Source organism: Sparus aurata, unplaced genomic scaffold (genome assembly GCF_900880675.1).
Source record: "Sparus aurata unplaced genomic scaffold, fSpaAur1.1, whole genome shotgun sequence".
In the NCBI taxonomy this organism is placed as follows: domain Eukaryota; kingdom Metazoa; phylum Chordata; class Actinopteri; order Spariformes; family Sparidae; genus Sparus; species Sparus aurata.
Genome location: NW_022045111.1, coordinates 170,138 through 189,191, shown reverse-complemented (window position 1 = coordinate 189,191; position 19,054 = coordinate 170,138). Strand labels below are relative to the sequence as shown.

At 39.5% G+C, this 19,054-nt stretch overlaps 2 long non-coding RNA genes across 2 annotated transcripts; both read right to left on the bottom strand.

Annotated features, from left to right (window-relative positions):
- Positions 1-6,682: 6,682 nt before the first annotated feature.
- On the bottom strand, positions 6,683-8,378 carry LOC115577716 (uncharacterized). Its single transcript, XR_003983261.1, has 3 exons — positions 8,077-8,378; positions 7,733-7,771; positions 6,683-7,242 (listed from the first exon to the last, which is right to left on the bottom strand). It is a non-coding gene; the product is annotated as an uncharacterized LOC115577716 (long non-coding RNA).
- Positions 8,379-16,125: 7,747 nt separating this feature from the next.
- LOC115577717 (uncharacterized) lies at positions 16,126-17,308 on the bottom strand. Its single transcript, XR_003983262.1, has 3 exons — positions 17,230-17,308; positions 16,530-17,139; positions 16,126-16,280 (listed from the first exon to the last, which is right to left on the bottom strand). It is a non-coding gene; the product is annotated as an uncharacterized LOC115577717 (long non-coding RNA).
- Between the last annotated feature and the right edge of the window lie 1,746 nt (positions 17,309-19,054).

The following is a 19,054-nucleotide window of genomic DNA, read 5'->3' as shown; positions in this document are numbered from 1 at the left end:
CTTTGAAAAGCTGGTTGGGATTGACATTCTCTCAAGACTGACCGAGGCACTGCAGAATAAAGGCAGGCGAGTCATCAACTACTTCTCCAGCATCAGTAGTTGAAGTGAAGAGGGGAGATTCAGTTGCTGCTGACCGAGATGGAGAACGACTCAAGGACACTACAAGACCAAGATTTGGTGGCGTCTTCAGCTGTCCTGCTCTTGATGGCCTACTTCAGGGAGGCGACGGACTCACTGTTCATGCTGGCCGATGTAAGTATTGTTCTATCTCAGACACATCCATTGTTCATTTTGCCTACAGTACCTTTAAAAAGATTGTGCAAAAACTCAAGGGGTGCACTTACTTTTACACAGCCTATTTTTTATTTATTTGAATTTTCTATCTTCATAAAAATATCTATAATTTTGTTGTTGTGCAAAAACTCAAGGGATGTACAATGACAAAATTCTATATACTTTGAAGAAGATAGAAATTTCAAATAAATGAAAAATAGGCTGTGTAAAAGCAAGTGCACCCCTTGTTTCATGAGAGCTAAATTTTATCACTGACAATATTTGTTCAACATTTCATATCTTGCGCTGCTCAGATGTCATATTCATGTTGTAGCTATAGGTTTTGCACAGTATTTTGCCATTTAAATTTGTAGTTATTATGCCTTCTTAGCCAACAAACTCTGATACTCAGATTCAGAGGAATGTGTGTTTACTTATGGATGGACTAAAGTCCTGGACCCTAATGCCATCCATAATTGAACCCACATTCCTCACTATACTCGTGTTTTCTGAGACACTGTAATTACTTCAAATCAGTGCTAAGTCTTTATTTCATGTTGTTTTATTATTAGGTCACTGCAACCCAGGCAGACATTGTGGCACATCAGCCGGTCCCGGACACACCTCGACTCATTATGCTCGGTAAATATGTGGTTTTCCACTTCAATTTATTATGTAGACACACACGGCTACACCGACGAAAGCATTGTCAAAAAGCTTTTTTTATATATATATTCACAGACAACCATGCACATACATACTACTACTACTACTAATTACACACTTGTTTTTGTGTGCAAATTTTGTATGAACTTTACTGTTGTAATAATATGTAGAAACAGTAATATGCAAATGGTACCATTAATAATGTAGTGAAGTTCATTTTGCTGGTGCATAGTTGTCCATGGACTTTATTGACATAAAAAGGTTGCCTTCAGAATAACACTTTGTAGGTAATTGAGTAACAATTTGTCCTTTCATTTTCAGGACATTCAATCATGACAGCATCCAGGTGGATGCTGTCCATTGAAGGCGGGGTCATCATGGCGCTGGACAACTTTATAGATGCCTTTGCTGTGTTTTTTGCGTCGTACTATGTATTCAATGTGGAGTACGAGGAGGCTGTTGCATGTACTCTGGAACTTGTTCAGAGGCAAGTGAATTTCTTTCTGCATTACGCTTCTGTATTATAATTAAATCAGGTGTGCAACAGTTGAGTTGGAGCTAAAAGTTGCAGGACAGGAGGAATTTGAGGACTGGGTTGAGTGCATTAGTCTTCTTCATTATTGACTGGTATGATATTGCTTACAGGTTTCTGGTCAGGATCAACCCAGAGGAGGGAAAGAAATGCTCGGCTCGACGGGGGGTGAGCAAGAGGACTGGGAGGGTGGTGCAGAGAAAATCGATGGCCATCAACCCGCATGTGAATCGGTTTATTCGATCACTGATGGAGTTTGAGTAGAAGACATCCAACTGATGGCCAGTGGTAGGCAGCCTGTTGGACGTTGGCATGTTTCTGTTGACGCTTTATTCTGCTCTGTTCTGCTCAACCAGTCCTGTCCTGGGGCATTAAAAAAGTTTTCATGTGTTTTTTCTTGGTTGACATAATCAAAAAACTCCTGTGGTTAACTATGTTTTTAAAAGTTCTTTGAAAAAATTAATTTTTTGAATACTTTTAAAAGGATTTGTCTTTTATAAACTTGCACTGTTCTCTCTTTTAAAAATGTTTTGAAGAGTTGTAGATTAAATAAAACAATATTTTTATTAAGAACATTGTGTGGTTGCCTTTTGATTTGTTATGTTATGTATAATATTACAATATTAGTAACATTTGAGATAATTATATAATTAAAATATATATTATCATTGTAAGTAATGATAATAATTATTAGTAATTATTATAATTTGTAATAAATAGCAGTGATATCAATATTAATACAACTGCAGATATTACAGTACAATATAATAAAATACTGTAGAATTACAAAATACAGTAAAAAATACAGTAAAATACTGTTTTGTAGTAATACAGTACTGTCCTATATACTGTAAATTTCATTACAGTACAGTTACAGTAGTTTATTGTAAAGCAAAAATACAGCAACTTGCTGGCAACCGTGCTGCCAGTAACTTACTGTAAATATACAAGGAAATCGTTTACAGTGTAGTTGTTTCATAGCCGATTTGTTTGCCTCCTGTGGAGTGAATTTTTGTTCTTTTTCTCTAGTTTGAGTTTCCCTCTGGAGTGGTTTTGTTTTTGTAGGCTTTGTTTCTTTTCATCTGATTTTTGAGTGGTTTTATTTGTTTGTTTTTTTTTGTTCTCTATTAGTCTGCGTCGCTCTAGATTAGTAATTTTTCACAGCCTATTCCTTTGTCACTCTGTCAAAGAGCCTGAGAATTTAACGCATAAAAGCCTGTATATCTGATCTCACTCTGCATAAGAGTCCTCCTTCTAGCCCAGGCCTGATATTGGCGCAGCCGCTGCTGCGTGGTTCCACCGTGGGCAAATGTCAATATGCATCAAAAACTGAATGTTCCTAACAATGGCATACTATATACAATAAAATGCTGAGGCAAGCGAAACATGAGATGCAGGTTAATCTATGGAAATAAAAAGGACAACCAAATGAGAAAATATTATTAAATACCTTAGTTTTTGGTCTTTTGTGTTTCCATATGCAAATTTGAATGAGTCAAGTGGAAAAGCCATGTCTATGCTCTTTATTGAATTTGCTCACCAGGAGGTCAGATATGCATTGATGACCTCACTTTCCATTTCTCTCTGTGGAACAGTGTCTCTGAAGAATATCTTTTATGGTCCAATTCTGGATATGAGGACTTTAATCTTTTTCACCTCCCACACATCTTTCACTTCTATAAAGTTTAAAAATGTGATTTTTATCAGTACTTTTTCAAAATGTTTCTTTTTTTTATGGCTTTATTGTAAGTACAGCTTAAAAATTACACAAAACAGGATCAGGGAGAGAGAGAGAGGGGGAGTAACAAGCGTCCCAGGCCAGGACTTAACCTGGGGCTGCTGCAGCAAGGACAAATGGCGCCTGATATTCATTTTTCAACAACAAATTATCAAACGTACCCAGAGGAGGAGGTGGAGGCCTGGCTTGCCACACACTCTCACCTGACCCATTTTTTTTTTTAAACCGGCTGTGTCATTCTGAACACTGAAACAGAATTTCAGAGGTTTTCAGTGAAATGTGTTTGACATCGACAAGTTTTCACCTTTTGCATCATGTAGCAGCTGAACAGAAACACTTCTGATTGTATTTGTTGCACTCGGACACACTAAGGAACTTCCAGGTGTGCGTGAGATTTAATAGAGGTAAATTCCTTTACTGGTCTTTCACCTTCTGGCGATACAAAGATATACAGGTAGTGAAGCAGCATCAGAACTAAACAACGGTGTAGTTTTAGCAACCTCAGAAAAGACAGCACAATAACAATATATTGCATTCTTTTAATGTATTACGGCGATTTATTTTACCGTAGTCTCTCATAATTTTGAAGTTTTCATTGACTAATTTCGATGTTTAATGTCAAAAACCTTAATTTAGTTTATGTCATGATGATCAGATTATGATTTAACATGGGAAGATTTTTTTGGGAAAGACAATAATGATGCCAAAAACACAAATATAAAAAAAAATATGAGCGTTAACAGCAGCTTCAGTTCAGTGAAGTCTGATAGTTTTAAAGCACATGTGGAGCTCAGTCAGGAGCTTTAAGCTCTACAAGCAGTCTGAGAATATTTGGTAAATATAATAGAATTATATGCGTTATAAAAAGAAAAGAAAAGGCAAAGTGATATGATATGAATATAATGAGCTGGTTCATGGAGATAAACAGTTAATTCTCCAGTCAGAAGCTTTTAAACTGCAGCAGAAGACTTAAAAGAGCTCCAGTCAAAGTCGATTTCTTTTGCACTTCTCATCTACAGGAAAAGAAAACAAAGTTATAATCCAAAAAATCACAAATGTTAATACCAACAAAGTGATTGTCTGAGAAAATAAGAAAACTGTCAAGACTCTGAACATGAAATACATTTAAAGAATCAGTTGTGTCTGTTTATCATTAATATGTTGATTCAATATTTAAACTTACCTTAAATGATTCATACCGATTTGTTCATGAGACAACACCCACAACCACAACAACCAAAAGCAACAACTAAAATGGAGAGAATCACATAACAGATAAAAGTGAATGTGAGAGTCAGAAGTTGAGTGCAGATGATGAGCAGCAGACTGGACCTCACAGCCCACACAGAACCACTAAAGGTGAGTCTGCTCCTGAGATCTGAACTTGTTCCACATGAAAACTCCACTGGGATGAATGTGAGCAGGAACAGTGATGTTAGCTCTGATCTCAGGTCCAGTTTCCTCCTGCTGGGCTCCACAGCTCAGAGGCTGCTTCTGGTTCTGGTCCCAGCAGTGAAGAAACAAATGGACTTAGTTCCATTCATCACTTTGATCTGACAGTAAAAACACAGGATCATCTGATCAAATAGAAAACTTCTTCACAACACTTTTACTGACACTTTGACACTTTTACTCAAGTGGACTTTTACTTGGAACAGAGTATTTTTACTTTGTGTTTCTGCTTCTGTCACTTCAGTAAAGTATCCGAGTATTTATCATAACTCATCACTTCAGATCAGCGTCATGTCAGAACTGAACTGACAGACAGTCGCTGTGAAGGATTGAAACAGTCAGCAGGCAGAAGAGGCAGCTGTGGAGCTTCACTACAGGCCTCGTTTGTGGAAACTGCCTCTCAACTGGAAAGGAGCCACAAACTTGACAGAAAAGGAGGCTCAGAGTTCAGGAGCACTTTCAGTCTGAGCTCCTCAGTGGACCTGAGCCCGGTACCAACATCATTCTTTTATGTCACTGAGAAAAAGATTCAGTGATGAAGATCCTGTGACATCAGAACCAGAAGCAGCTCCAGTGTGACTCCAGGAGACGGAGCTCAGATGTGTTTCAGGACTCAAAGTTTCTCTGATTCATCAACTAAATGAACACATTAGGGATGCACATGGTTAACTGTTTAACCGTTAACCGATAACAGGAACTTTGACCGATTAAAACTATTGGTTAAATTCTTTTTTAGTTACTTGTCAATCAACACATGGGAGCGCGTCGACACATGCAACACGTGCCTTTACGTGCTTTGTGCCACAGCCCACTTCACAGCAAAAATGAAGTGAGTAAAAAGGAGTTCTGTGAGGGACAATTTCGACTGAAAAAGAGATGAGGTTATTTGCAAACTATGTGGTACAGCACTGAAATATTCAAGCACTACCAGTACAATGCAGATGAACAGGAGCGGTCTGATCCGTCCTGAAGGGTCTTATTTTCCCGATGACGACCGCCGTTCTATACATTATCCCGCTTATTACACGGCTACTTGCCAACACGTTTTTTTCCGTGTTAGCAAGTAGGCGTGTAATAAGCAGGACGTCAGACAGTATGTCTTTTTATAATTTATTTGTTACCGTTCAGGCGTTCACAGTGTTTTTCAGCAGAGAAATAGTTCGATGCCGTTTCTCTTCTACCTCTTTGCTGCTTTCCTCTTCTTCTTTTCTTGACCTTTGACGATAACTCAGCCTTTTGCCAAGACTGGAAATCACCGTATTTACCAAAAATATTAAAGTTAATGTGAAACTCATCCATACTTGTGGCCTAGGAGTAGTTTTTTTCCCATATGAAGTAGACTACAGATCAGCTGACGTCGCTTAGCAACCGAAGACCCAGTGATAACGGAGCAAAGATTTTAGTGATACGAAATACGCGAATCAGAGGCAAAAAGGCCACTTTCCTTGACGACAGTCAAAAATGCTTAGCAACTGACCGCCGTTGGGAAGCCCCATTCAAGTGAATGGGGCTTTCTGCAGCATTAAGAAGAGCCGTGTGCAGGGGCGTTGCCAGACACTTTTGCCCCGGTAAACATGCGCTGTGCCCCCCTGTAAAATTCCAGATGAAATTTCACATTGAGTCTATTTTTCATCACAGACAGTTTATGATCACAGAATGGAGTAGTTGACAGCTCCTGTGACAGGTGAAAGCAGGAGAAGATGCAGGTGGACAGTCAAGTCAAGTCAAGTCTGAGGAAGTGGAGGAGAGAGACAGACGAGAGAGAGGGAAAAGACATGAGGGACCATCACTTCATCACACTGAGGGAACAGATTCCATAGAAACAGATATATCTGTTGAGGAGGACACTGGTCAGACGCAAGACTATTCAGATTCATAGTGCATTTGTCTGTTTGGCACTAATATAATGAGGATGTGTTTGTTTGTGTATGTGTGTGTGAGCGGATGGGGGGGGGGGGGGGGGGGGTTATGGGGTGCTGTGCCCCTGTAAAACTGCAGGCCTATCAATGCCCCTGGCCGTGTGATAACGGTTATTAATCGGTTGATGAGCGACAGTTATCGGTCATAAAAAAATAAATAAATAAAAAGTGCATCCCTTGAACACATGAATCTGCTGCAATCCAACACAACTGTTCTGACTCAAGTAAAGTAAAATAAAGTTTTCTGCAGTTTGATACTTTGAGATTCATGATGCACAGACTTCTCAATGAGCATCATAACTGTCCTCAGTTAATGAATATAACTGCATATCACATATAGTGATTTTAAATCCTGATATCAAAATCACAACTAAGAAGAATCTCACCTTCGAAAAACACAGACGTCACAGCAGCAACCTGATGGCTGAGTGTCTCCTGTGTAGCTACACAGCGATAGTCGTCGTTCTTGGTCACAGTAATCTTGACAGTGATGTATAAACGACCTCCTCTCTCTGAGATCTGTGTCTCCTCAGCAGTAAGAGTGTTTCTATCACTGTCCTCCCACTTTAATGTAGGACGAGGAACACCGTGAGCTTCACACTGCAGCACAGACGAGTCCCTTGATTCATCAAGTGTCCTGATACATGGCTCTGGAGCTGCACCTGAGAACACATTATGAACAATAAATTATAAAGAGACAGTTTCAGCATTATTAATGTCATACTGTGATTTTGTTCATCTACACTCTGCTTGTATACAGTTTAGAAAAACACAATAAAAGCCTCCAGCAGCATTTTATGGGACTGAGGCCGACGCACATATACAGTGAATTTGTTAAACTGTACAATAAAGATTGTTATATGATATAAAACAGTGTTTAAAGGTAAACACACCTAATGTGTCACGTTAGTGTGAAATACTTTAATTGTGCTGCCTGAAAGAAAAATTCGACATAAAGTTAGTTGAAATTCTGCCAAGAAAAGGTTGTGAAAGATATAACTGGATTGATGTATTTATTTTTAGAACTGTATTATTTTTAAACATAATAGAGGTTCAGGCCCACAGATGTAAGTGTTCAGACTGACAGGCCTGAGAAGACATTTACAGAGACATGTAGAGGTGGAGAGTGACGTCATCACAATCAGGACTCACCTGGGATGTTTTCATTGGTTCTATCCTTTAAGACTGGATCTGAAAAGCAAACAAACACATGTTAGATAGTTTTGAAACAGACAGGTAATACTGTGTAAAAGTCATATTTCATCTCCTACAGATGGCTGAAGCTTCATTGTACAGAGAGACATAATCTGCAGTGTGTCTCTGATATCAGCATGTTTGATACAGAGGTGGTCTCTCCAGATGTGGCTGCAGCTCTGTGGGCTCGAGGCCCTGCCAGATGTGGATTCTGACCACTGAACAAAAGTCCATCTGGGACTCTGGAACCAGTCGCAGCAGTAAATGAGCGACATCTTTAACTGTTTAATGAAAGCACTCACCTACAACAAGTTCAACGATGGATGGTTGACTCCAGCTCAAAACCTGGAAAATCACAGCTCTAGTTCCCGCTGTCGGCCATCTTTGTTTTTGTGATCTTTATGGAGGCGTTGCCGTTCTGCAGTTGATCTTCAAAAAATGAGACTCGACCTTTGAACTGCTCATCTTGACCTCGAAGGTCTGGACTGCCTGAATCATACAGGAACACCTTCTGACCATCTTTCTTCCAGTCAAAAACCTTTCCTGCGAGGTTCCTCTTGGGGCTGATTGAACAGTTTAAAACAGCATCACTGTCTTCTTCCACTTTGACAGCTGGAAGATAAAAGCATGTTAGTCAGTATGTTAACATGCAGAGTCATCAGGAAACAAAGTCAGATAACAACTTTACACAACAAAAACTCAAACACCTGTTTCCTCTAACATGATAGTTTTGGTTGTGTCGAGCTTGTACTGACATATTTTAAGTATATTTAATCTTACAGTAAAGTTAATCAGGTTTCTGTTATTGAGCGTTTGTGTTTGAATGTTACAGAATGTGTTCAGCTGTGGAAACTGTTCATCTTTATAACACCAGGAGAAGTTGTAGTTTTATTCATGTCAGAACTTGATTTATTGGACTGGATTCAAAGACACAACTAACCAGCGCCGCCACTCCCACCACACACATCACGCACTGTGCGTAGGGCACCAACAATATCATTATGAAAAATCATCATAGTCATAATAATTATAATGCTGATATTATTTCAGTATAGAAATATTATACACTTTAAGGCATGTATATCACAAAACAGCGAAACAAAATACATTTAGAGGCCGTCCAGACGGAAACGCTCTTTTATGGAAACCCACATGTTGTGCATCGTTTTGGCCGATCGTCCACACGGATCTTGAAAACACACTTTTTTGAAAACGGGTCTCAGGGTGGAAAAATCAGAAAATGCAGCCCTCGTAATTTGGTGTGGACACTGAATCTGCATACTTTCTGAAACGATGACGCCATCGCCCCACCCCTCGACCTTTTGCCTCTGACCTCTGAACCCCGCGACGGCTCATAACAACAACAATGGCGGACTTCGTGCTTGTGTTCATGTTTTTTGCAACTTACTCGCCTTGTAGTTGAGTGTGAGTCGCAGCAGCAGTTCGACCTCTTTAATGGTCCACACAAACAATTCTGGTTTCCTTGCACTAGCTATTTTCATCTTCTTCTTCTTGTGTTCGGTTTCTCCATTTACTGTCTGTTTGTTTACAGCGTGCGAGCTTTATGCGCATGCTCTGTCTCTTCTTCTCTGTTTTTGGTGAATTTCAAGCGCCTGCGCCTCCTATCTACCCATTTCCTCGGAAGCCTATGGGGGCTGCCATGACAGATAACTACTTCGGCTGGCGGTTTTCTGTTTCCGGTTGCCTGCAACTGCATGTCTGACGTCAGTAGTTTGGGACTCTCACCCTCCTGCTTTGCAGTAGAAACAGAGGAGAACATTTCTGGTGCATGCAGACTGTGTGACTCAATACAATCAAAGAAATGTTTATATTTTCTGGCAATCAGAAGATTAAATCGCATCGACCATATTGCCTCATATATGTATTTTTTCACCCCAAAGCCACCACCTGTGAGTCTACAGCTGTGGAGGTAAATTAGAGCTGCATGCAGGACTACAAGGGAGACAGTGAGCAGTAACCACGTAACTGTCATGTTGTTCTTTTCACAAGTATGGGAATGATAGTCAAAAATATCATGAAAATGCATAGTTTTATATAAAACCACATCCAATTTTTTTGCCGGCCCATTTAGATTTCTTTTCATGGGACCCAGAATCCCTGGCAGTGGCCCTGGTTAGCCCAGCATACACCCTGAACTAGCTGACATTATTGCTAATGTTAGCAAACTCAAATGTGATAATTTAGGTGCAAGCTAAATTGAGATTTTACTGTTAAACATTATCTTTGCATTTTACAAGTAACTGACGCCAGCTAGCTGTTACTTTACGTTAGATATTGAGCAGTAGTTTATGGTTTATTTTGACGTGATGGTGGTCAATACTTTCTCAGTAACAGTTAGCAGTCAGTGCACAAGGTAGACTAACAATTCCCCCCCCCCCCTTTAGACCATTTATTACCGGTAGCGTGCAGTTAATAGTCTTTAGCCAGGCATTTAGCAAAGTTTACCTAGCATAGTGTCATTCGAGAATGCATGTTTTGGCATTTGCAATGCATAATAAACCCACAACCTTCTTTAGGATCGTCATTCAGTAGGATTCAGCAGAATGTAGGCTTAAGTCTCTCACACACATTTGGTGAGGTGTCAGATGCAGTGAGACAGAAAATGGTTCTTGATAATGTGAAGTCTGAAGACTTTTAGTGTTACTGCTGCAGCTAGCTTAGTTACAGTTGAATGTGACAGAAGCTACATGACAACATGAACTGGCGTTTATTTTGAATTTATGTCAGGATCCAAAGGCATGGACGACAGCATGTGTTGAAAAACACACGCTAAAGTGCCTTTTTGGGAGCCAAAACGTGCGCTAAAGTGCCTTCTCTGGAACCAAAAAAGCATGCCAAAGTGCCCTCTTGGTTGGCAAAGCACACTAAATTTCGCCCTTGGCTGGTTTAAACATGATAAAGTGCCCTTTTGGGAGCCAAAACACGCTCTAAAGTGCCCTCTTTGGAGCCAAAACACACGCTAAAGTGCCCTTGTTTTTGCCCCTGCCCTTCAAAAAGGCTGTGCACGCCATTGATGGACGACATCTGCCAGTGAAAAAAAAAAAAAACATTTTGTAGAAGACAAAATGCTCTTCTAACATTTAAGCTGTATTCAATTAAATAGTAAAATAATGTTTAAGATTCAGAAATGTAGTCTTGTGTTAGTTGTATCATTTTGCTCTTATTCCTGTAAGTAAGATATAAATATAAAATGTTCTCATGAATGATATAAAGCAAACATTATTGTTGAATTGTGTGAAATATTGCAACTCATTCGATCATGCTTTTTATATTAGATTAGATTAGATTGATCAAATAGTTGATGGATAAGTAATAAAGCTGCTTGGCTGCATGCATTCAGTTTTAAATGTTTATAATTTTTTTCGGTATAAGATTCTTTGCTTGAATATTTTGTCTCTTTCTATACTGATCCTTTTTCTTCATATATCTAAATTAATGCAGCGTCATCATAAAGGAATTCAGCTTAGGGCACCAAATGTCTAGCAGCGGTTCTGCAACTAACCAAACTATCCTGTTCCACAGCTGAACACACATGTTGTTTCACTTTGTCATTCAAATGCGTTCACTGAACTTTCTCAGGACATCAGATTAAAGTTTCACATGACAGAGAATTATGTTTTCAAACAGAATTATGTTTATGAACAGAATTATGGTTTTAATCAGAATTGTGTTAACTGATGTTTCTCTGGTTTATTATTGGACGAAGCTGAAAGTTTCTTCTCTCTCTGTGTGAACTCTGACAGCTCGATCTCTGAGGTCGCTGCTCTCCAGTCATCATGACGGAAACAAGAACCAGGAAACATTTTAAGAACCTGTTTGTTTGACGGCTCTTATCATTTATCAGACGACGTCTCCTCACCCAGATCAACTCAAACCACACAAACAGGTTTTACTACATTGTTGAAGATGAGTGTGAAGGTGAGATGAGAGGATGACAACAACATACACTTCTCTGGTTTTATATGAATGTGGTAGCTTAGAGTAATAAATAAAATAAAAATAATCATACCCAGATAAACACAGTCACAAATCAATCTGCTGCTGATAATCAATAAACTAGATGTTACACTGAGACAGATTCCCAGCTGACCCTGAGTCAGTTATCAGACCTCCAGCTGCTGTGATCGTTGGTTTGTGACAAAAGAGAACAAGTCCAAACACTTTCAGGATCTCTGAGTCTCGACTCACATGAAGATTTATGTATTTAATCTTCACTTCAACATGATCAATAATGTTCAATTAAATGTGAATGTTTTCTGTTTCTTTCCTCTGTGACAGTAAACAACATCAGTTTATTCAGTAAGTCCAACACACAACATCCAGAAGGTTCCAGGTCAGAACAAAACCAAAGTTTATCACACACACACACAGACACAGACACAGACACACACACACACACAGCAGTAGTGCATGTTTCCACATTGTTCCTGTTGAGATGAAATAAAGTGAAATGACAAAGTGTCAGTGATGATGATCAGTTTTCTTACCGTCTCCAGAGCAGCTCAGCAGACAGAGACACACGAGAGGAAGAAGCTCCATAGTTGTTGATGTCCTCTGAGGATTCACCTCACTGATGGAGGCTCTATGTGACGGAGCTTCACACACTCCTCAACACTCTGATGCTTCATCACAAACTGGTTCTGTCTCTCAGCCTGTGAGGGCTGCAACACATCTGGTACACACCCTCACAATAAAAGCGTCATCACCACATATATTAACTATGACTCATCAGAAAAACTCACTGGCCCCTGATCTGATAGGTGGTTGGTCAAGTTCGTCAACACGAGAAACAAGAGAAATGCTGTCAATCAATGATGACAGCTCATCAGCTGATTTTTGGCCAGTTTTACACTTTTAACTAACACAGTAATGATTGTACTGAGGCTGTGAGAGCTGATTTCTGCTCAGCGGATGTTTGACCAATGGCCATGCAGGTCTGATAGGTGAGCCATGAGCACGCTGCATCTGCTGCTGCTGGTCCGGTCGTTAATGAAACAGGAGGACGGTCACCGTGACAATGTTGTTACGACCAGGGCCCGGGGGAAACCCTGGTGCAACAAGAGTGTGAGACTCCCTTCTTCCCGTCCCCCAAGCACCACCAGCAGCGAAGCATTTTAAATAGTTTTATCAACAAACATATTTTGTCCACGATCACACAATGCTGGCTGTCTTGGACAGCAGAGGAGGGGAGCCAACAGAAACTGGAGAGGAGCCGGCCCTTTAACCCTTGTCTTCCAGGCAGGAACCAATCAGCTCCCAGGGACAACCTACAATCACAGACACACCTGCAACCAATCTCACACACTCATACTCACACAGGTAAAAGAGGGATATTAAAAACAGACAAATAGAAACATTTATGACCTCTAGGGTGGTAACACCTCCCCCCTTAAAACTCAACATTTCTACCCTGAAGAAATGTTCAATTTCAAGCAGTAGAGCACTTTGCTACCCAAAGTCAATCACCCTCTTTCCTGTTGAAAGACACTAGCTGTGTCTTAATTCAGGGGCAGCATCCTTCACCACCAGCAAAGGCCGGGTCCTTCAGAGAGACCTGCAGGCAGCGTCAGCCTGGTAAATTATTATCATACTATTATTATCATTATAATTATTGAAATTGCCTCTTACTTAAAACATACTTAGTGACCTGGCAGCCGTGGATGGAGTCAGAACTGCAGACCCAGTTGATGGAGGATGTGGTGGACAGAGGAGACTCTGGACCCCCAAACACCCTGAGTACCGACCCAGATGATGTCCCACTGACACCATCCAGCCCAGCAGCACTGCAGGGACTCCTGCTCAGCCTGTTACTGTACATCATCTCTAACTGTTTTAATATTGTTTTCAATGATAATTGTTTTTGTTAATAGTGAATAAGAATCTGTAAATAGTTATTTATGCTGTAATTTTGTAAATAGTTGTAAATGTTCAGACCTTAATAATAAAAGAAAACATTCAATCCCTTGTTGTCTCTGAAAAGAAGCACTTGATGCTGTTTGCTGTTATAAATTATACTTAACCTGTCAATACTGAACGGAAAAGACAACGTGTAACAATACAACAATATTTTATTTCATGAATGATATAAAATGAACAATTATGAACAAATAATTTAAAAATCACTCATAAATTAACTAAATAACAGGTTAACATCAGATCACATTAACACAGGGATGCAAAGATTTACAAAAAGTGACATCCGGACTAACAAATCGGTTATTTATTATTATATATTATAGCCTTACTCCCATCCTGTCGGCGGAATGTTTCACCCTGTGAGCTAATGTTGTTCTGACCTCGGACAGTGATGAAGCTTCTCTGTTTGCTCTCTGTAAATGCACGATGAAATGTGAAACAGACAAAAGAGTTCTAATACAGCAAAATAATATAATCATCATAAGGATAATAATCATAAACATAGCTCTTTATTCCAACGTTTAACTAGACTTTACACAGATCACAGCCTGATCTGAATCTGATCATCTTGGTCCATTTATGTACTGAAGTAAAACGAGTCTCTAACATCTCCACAGTCACAATATGATATAAGATATAAGTCAACCTCTGAACGTCTAATGGTTGAAAGTAAAAGGCATCAAGCTGAGCATTACCAACGTATTTTAACTGATATTTTGAGGTTTAAAGGTCCTTTGGAGTTTAACATATCTGGCGTTTGACGCTAAAGTGAATAAAAACTGAGTATAAACACAATACTTACATTTAAATGAGAGATCTGTGCGACATGAGGTCGCCATTATTTATTCATCTATTTCTTCTCTTTAGGCGCGCAATGAATCTTGGCAAACAGGCAGAAGAAGGAGGCATGTGTGGGGAGCTTTTGGAGCACACTTTGAATTTGGACAGGCTTCACGCGGCTTAGTGACGTAATTGCACTTCAAATACGCACTCTGAAGGATGCTGCCCCTGAATTTGGACACAGCCATTGTTGCATCTCTTCACTGTCACAAGGAGCCTGGAAACATCCTGAAAGATGAAGATTAAATCTTCACACAAAATGAATCTTGTGATGTTGAGCTCAAGTGAATAACTGGTGTCAGTGACCTTGTTTAGAATCAGTCGACATTCATCACTTCTCTTCTAAAGCAGTGATAAAAATATGAGTGTTAAGAGGAAACAATGAGGTGATTTAACAGTATTTTGTCGTCCAATATCTTACAGGTATCTCAGGAAAATAAGTGTAAACATTTAAAGGATCTGTTAATGACTGATATGACCAGTATTTCAAAGTATTATATAAAAGTATATATAAAAAACGTTTATGCTGGTCTGACCATCAGGAGCAGTTTGGGCTTCAGCCTGTTGCTCAAGGACACTTGGACATGTGGACGGGAGGAGCCGGGGATCCAACCAGCGACGTGTGATTAACTGACCAGCTGCTAGAGACGCATCAGGTCATCAGAGTATAAAAATAAAAGAATAAAAGCAACATAGAACAGAGAGAAAGAGCTCGTCTTTGTCCTCAACATTTTTAAATTACGATGTTTTGAAATGTTTGATTATTGCAACAGCATTTGTCCAGAGAAACTACAGCATGGTGAACATCGAGATGAGCTCAGAGTTGCAGGAGTACGCTGGATAGAACACCTTGTGTTCTTCTAAGATGTATTGGAAAAGAAATGACATGAGATACTTTTGACTTTTCTGACAAGATCAAGTTGAAGAAACCATTAGCAGGAGCATCCAATGATGACCTTCAGTGACGACCCCCACAATCAGAATCAGTTTTCCTTTATTGTCAAACAAAACAGGAACATTTCCTGCCACAACAGCAAAAGGACTGTAGTGTTTTAAAAAACACGTCCGGCCCAGAGGAGGCGGTGCGTCCCGTCTGCATCTGGGCTGTTGGCACAGCTCCTGCGAGACCATCGAGACCTCAGCAGCCAATCTGAACTGGACAACCAAAAAAAATATTAGTCAAATAATTGTTGCAATAACAGTTGCAAATTATTCCGTTTACAAAGCAGGTCATCTTCTGTGTCGAGTCTTATTTTGGGTGTTTGTACTTCTAGTGAGCCATTGTAACACAATCATGGTGTGACACCAGGTTAAAACACACATGGTAATGTCAAAAATAAAGGATTTCACTGAGAACAGTCAGTAGGGAAACCATTTAAAAAAAAAGAAATTGACACCTCATCTCTTAACCATCTGGAGCAGAATATCTGATATTTTTCCCCTCCCATGCATCTTTCACATCTATAAAAAAAAGGAGTTAAAATGTGATTTTTATCAACCGCAATATCTTTGAGAGACCAGCAGTGTGTATGGAAAGTGTAGCTGCATACTGACTCACAAATTGATGTCCGACATTCCAGGACAGTAAAACCTTTGAGAGATTGTCTCCGCGGCCGCAGTGTCCACTTCTCATGTGAGCCTCATCGAAGGCCTCTTTTTCCCCCACAGAGGACCTTCACTCCCATTGAGCAAGTTGTCCCAGTGTACCTTATGTAGTACAACCAGTCACCTGTAATGAGTGAAAGGAAGAAGTGAGTTGTGAGCCATTGTAACACAATCATGATGCATTACGTCACGCGGTCTGGTCCACTGCAGCATAATATTTGGGATTCTATCTTTGTGAATAAGGAATGTTCTTTGCTCTTATTTCACCGTTGTTGTACATCGATGTGTGTGCTGGCTTTAATTAAAGTTCAGTTTAAGTCTTTAGTCAAATAAAACAGTGTATTTAATACCAGCATACATCTATTAAACTCACCTGCACATAAAAGCTCTTTACACTTCCGATTGAAGTTTGACTTCTGGATTGCCGACATGCTGTCCGGATACAGTTTTTCTTTTAATTGATTATCTGATGAAACAGAGTGGCTTCCATGTTAATGCGTTACTGTGCACACAATCAGATGAAGTTAAGATGTAGGCTGCTGTGCAGCATGATGTTGGGGAGGCTGGAAAAAATAAAATTGAGTGTCAGTATCAGTGATTCTTGAGACCTGGGACATAATTTACAGTTCAGCTTAAAATGTCTATAATATATTTTAAAAAGCCCAACTAAAATCATAATCAGAACACTTTGTGGTGCTACCTACGCTGCACTAGCAGCTGTGTAGGTTTCCAGCAGCACTGTGCAGACTGCATGTGCTGCTTAGAAGATGAAGTCAAGTTGAAGAAACTATTACCACGAGCATCCAGTGATGACCTTCATTACAGACACCCACAATTGCAGCTCCAGGTCAATCTGAATTTTTTTTGTTTCGTTATTTTACAAATATATTGCAGATGACTTCCTACTAAAACTGAGAATATTGTTAAATACCTGAGCTTTTGTGTTCCCAAATGCTCTTCATTGTGTTAGATGTGTTCATTACCTGTCATAAAAACACCAGGTTAAAAAACACACATGAACTCACTGAAGAGTCGGTAAGAAAACCATTTACAGAAAGAAATTGACACCTCACCTCATTAGTCAACTCTCTGTGGAGCAGTGTAGAAAATGTTGCATATATATTTTCCTAGACATGTGCAGCATGACGTTGGTGAGGCTGGAAAAAATAGAATTGTGTCAGTATCAGTGATTCTTGAGTGATAAACCAAATCTAATTTAGATATTAAAGAGTAAAAACTACTTACCAAAAGAGAGGTTGGAGATCCAGCTGAAATACACAAAAAGGGGAAATCACTGGGCCGTCGCACCCAGCTGTCCCCTCTAACCTCATCAGAGAGAGAAATTAATCTCACCTTAATGAACTAAAGAAACCAAAAACTGGATTACTGGTGATCTCCAAAACTAAACTACAAACAAATTACCAAACCTCAGCACTAAAAACATGTGGGGAGGAAAAGGTAACAAGGAGACACAAGGTAAAACATCTCCTCCTTTCAGTGAGAGCTGGGCTCCAGAGAGAGAGCGAGGCTTCCACTCAATCCTCCTTAAATACGTCATCAGGTGATTCAACACACCTGGACAGGTGTGTCTTCCTGAAAGATGACACAGGCAAAAGGAAGAGAGGGCGCCAGAGAGCAACAAAGAGGCAAAGAGAGAGAGAATACAACCAGTTGGAGAGAAAACAGTTTTTCATAACCCCAAAAATAAAATCAAAACAAAATGACCGACTGCTGGAGACAATGTGGACAGCTAATGACAGACCATACTCACATTTTTTGGACCTTTCTGGACTCAAGCACAGGCAACAACAAGGAGGATTCTGGGATTTGACATTGACTTGTCTTTCTTTTTATATGGGGAATATATCAAAGGATCTGCATAACAGGGACAGATATTTATTAAAGATCCCCATGGCAGCAAGTAAAAAAGCAATAACTAGATGCTGGCTCCATAGAGAACCTCCCACCCTGAATCAATGGAAAAATATAATACATGACATATACAGTATGGAGCGTAGAACTGTCACTTTGAGATTACAGAAGGAGAAGGGGAACGATTACTGGGCTAAATGGGTTACATATTCAGCTGATGCAGAGTGTGACGGGTGAAATTGTTGTAAACAGCTGTGAACCAAAGTGTATCATCCTGTGGCGAGTATTCAAGTGTATCATTCAATGTGACTGAATGTACGTACATGACCTCATGTTTGTGTTACGAAAACGAAAAGAAAATGTGTAAAAAATAACATATAAGAAAGAACTTGTGTATATTAAGGGAATAGCCAAGGTTCAGGCTATATGGAACCAACTTTGGGATTCAAAAAAAATAGAAACAACTTATGATAAAAAATGGTAATTTAAAAGGTCGAATAAAACCAACCAGAACCATTTTCAGACCTCACCTGAAGCCCTGACGGTCCAGCTGCTGCTTCCTCCACCTGCTCTTCATCTGAACTGGATTTCTGACATTCCTGAATATATTTCAAAAGAATGCATCAATGAAAATAATGTAATCTTTATATCCATTACACATATCTAACTTATAAGAAAGAACATTTGGGTAACATTTGAATAATAACAGCTTGACACCTTTAATTATGAAAATCCAACATTTATTCCACAATAAGCAGCATGATGATGAGATTCATAGGTTACAACTGCAAAGCATCCTAAAAGTGATTCATAGTTACTAGCCACTTACTCACTAGTTTAACTCCTGTAATTGCTAACATTGGTTGAAAGACTAGAGGGGACACAGTTAGCTTTATTACAACCCTCGAAACTTAAACTGAACACCAGTTATGTTTTACACAGTAGAAGACTGGTGATATTACGCTAGGCTAGCATGTTCACTTTTGTGTGGGAGCGCATCCACTTGTCTTCAAATCCACCGGCAAA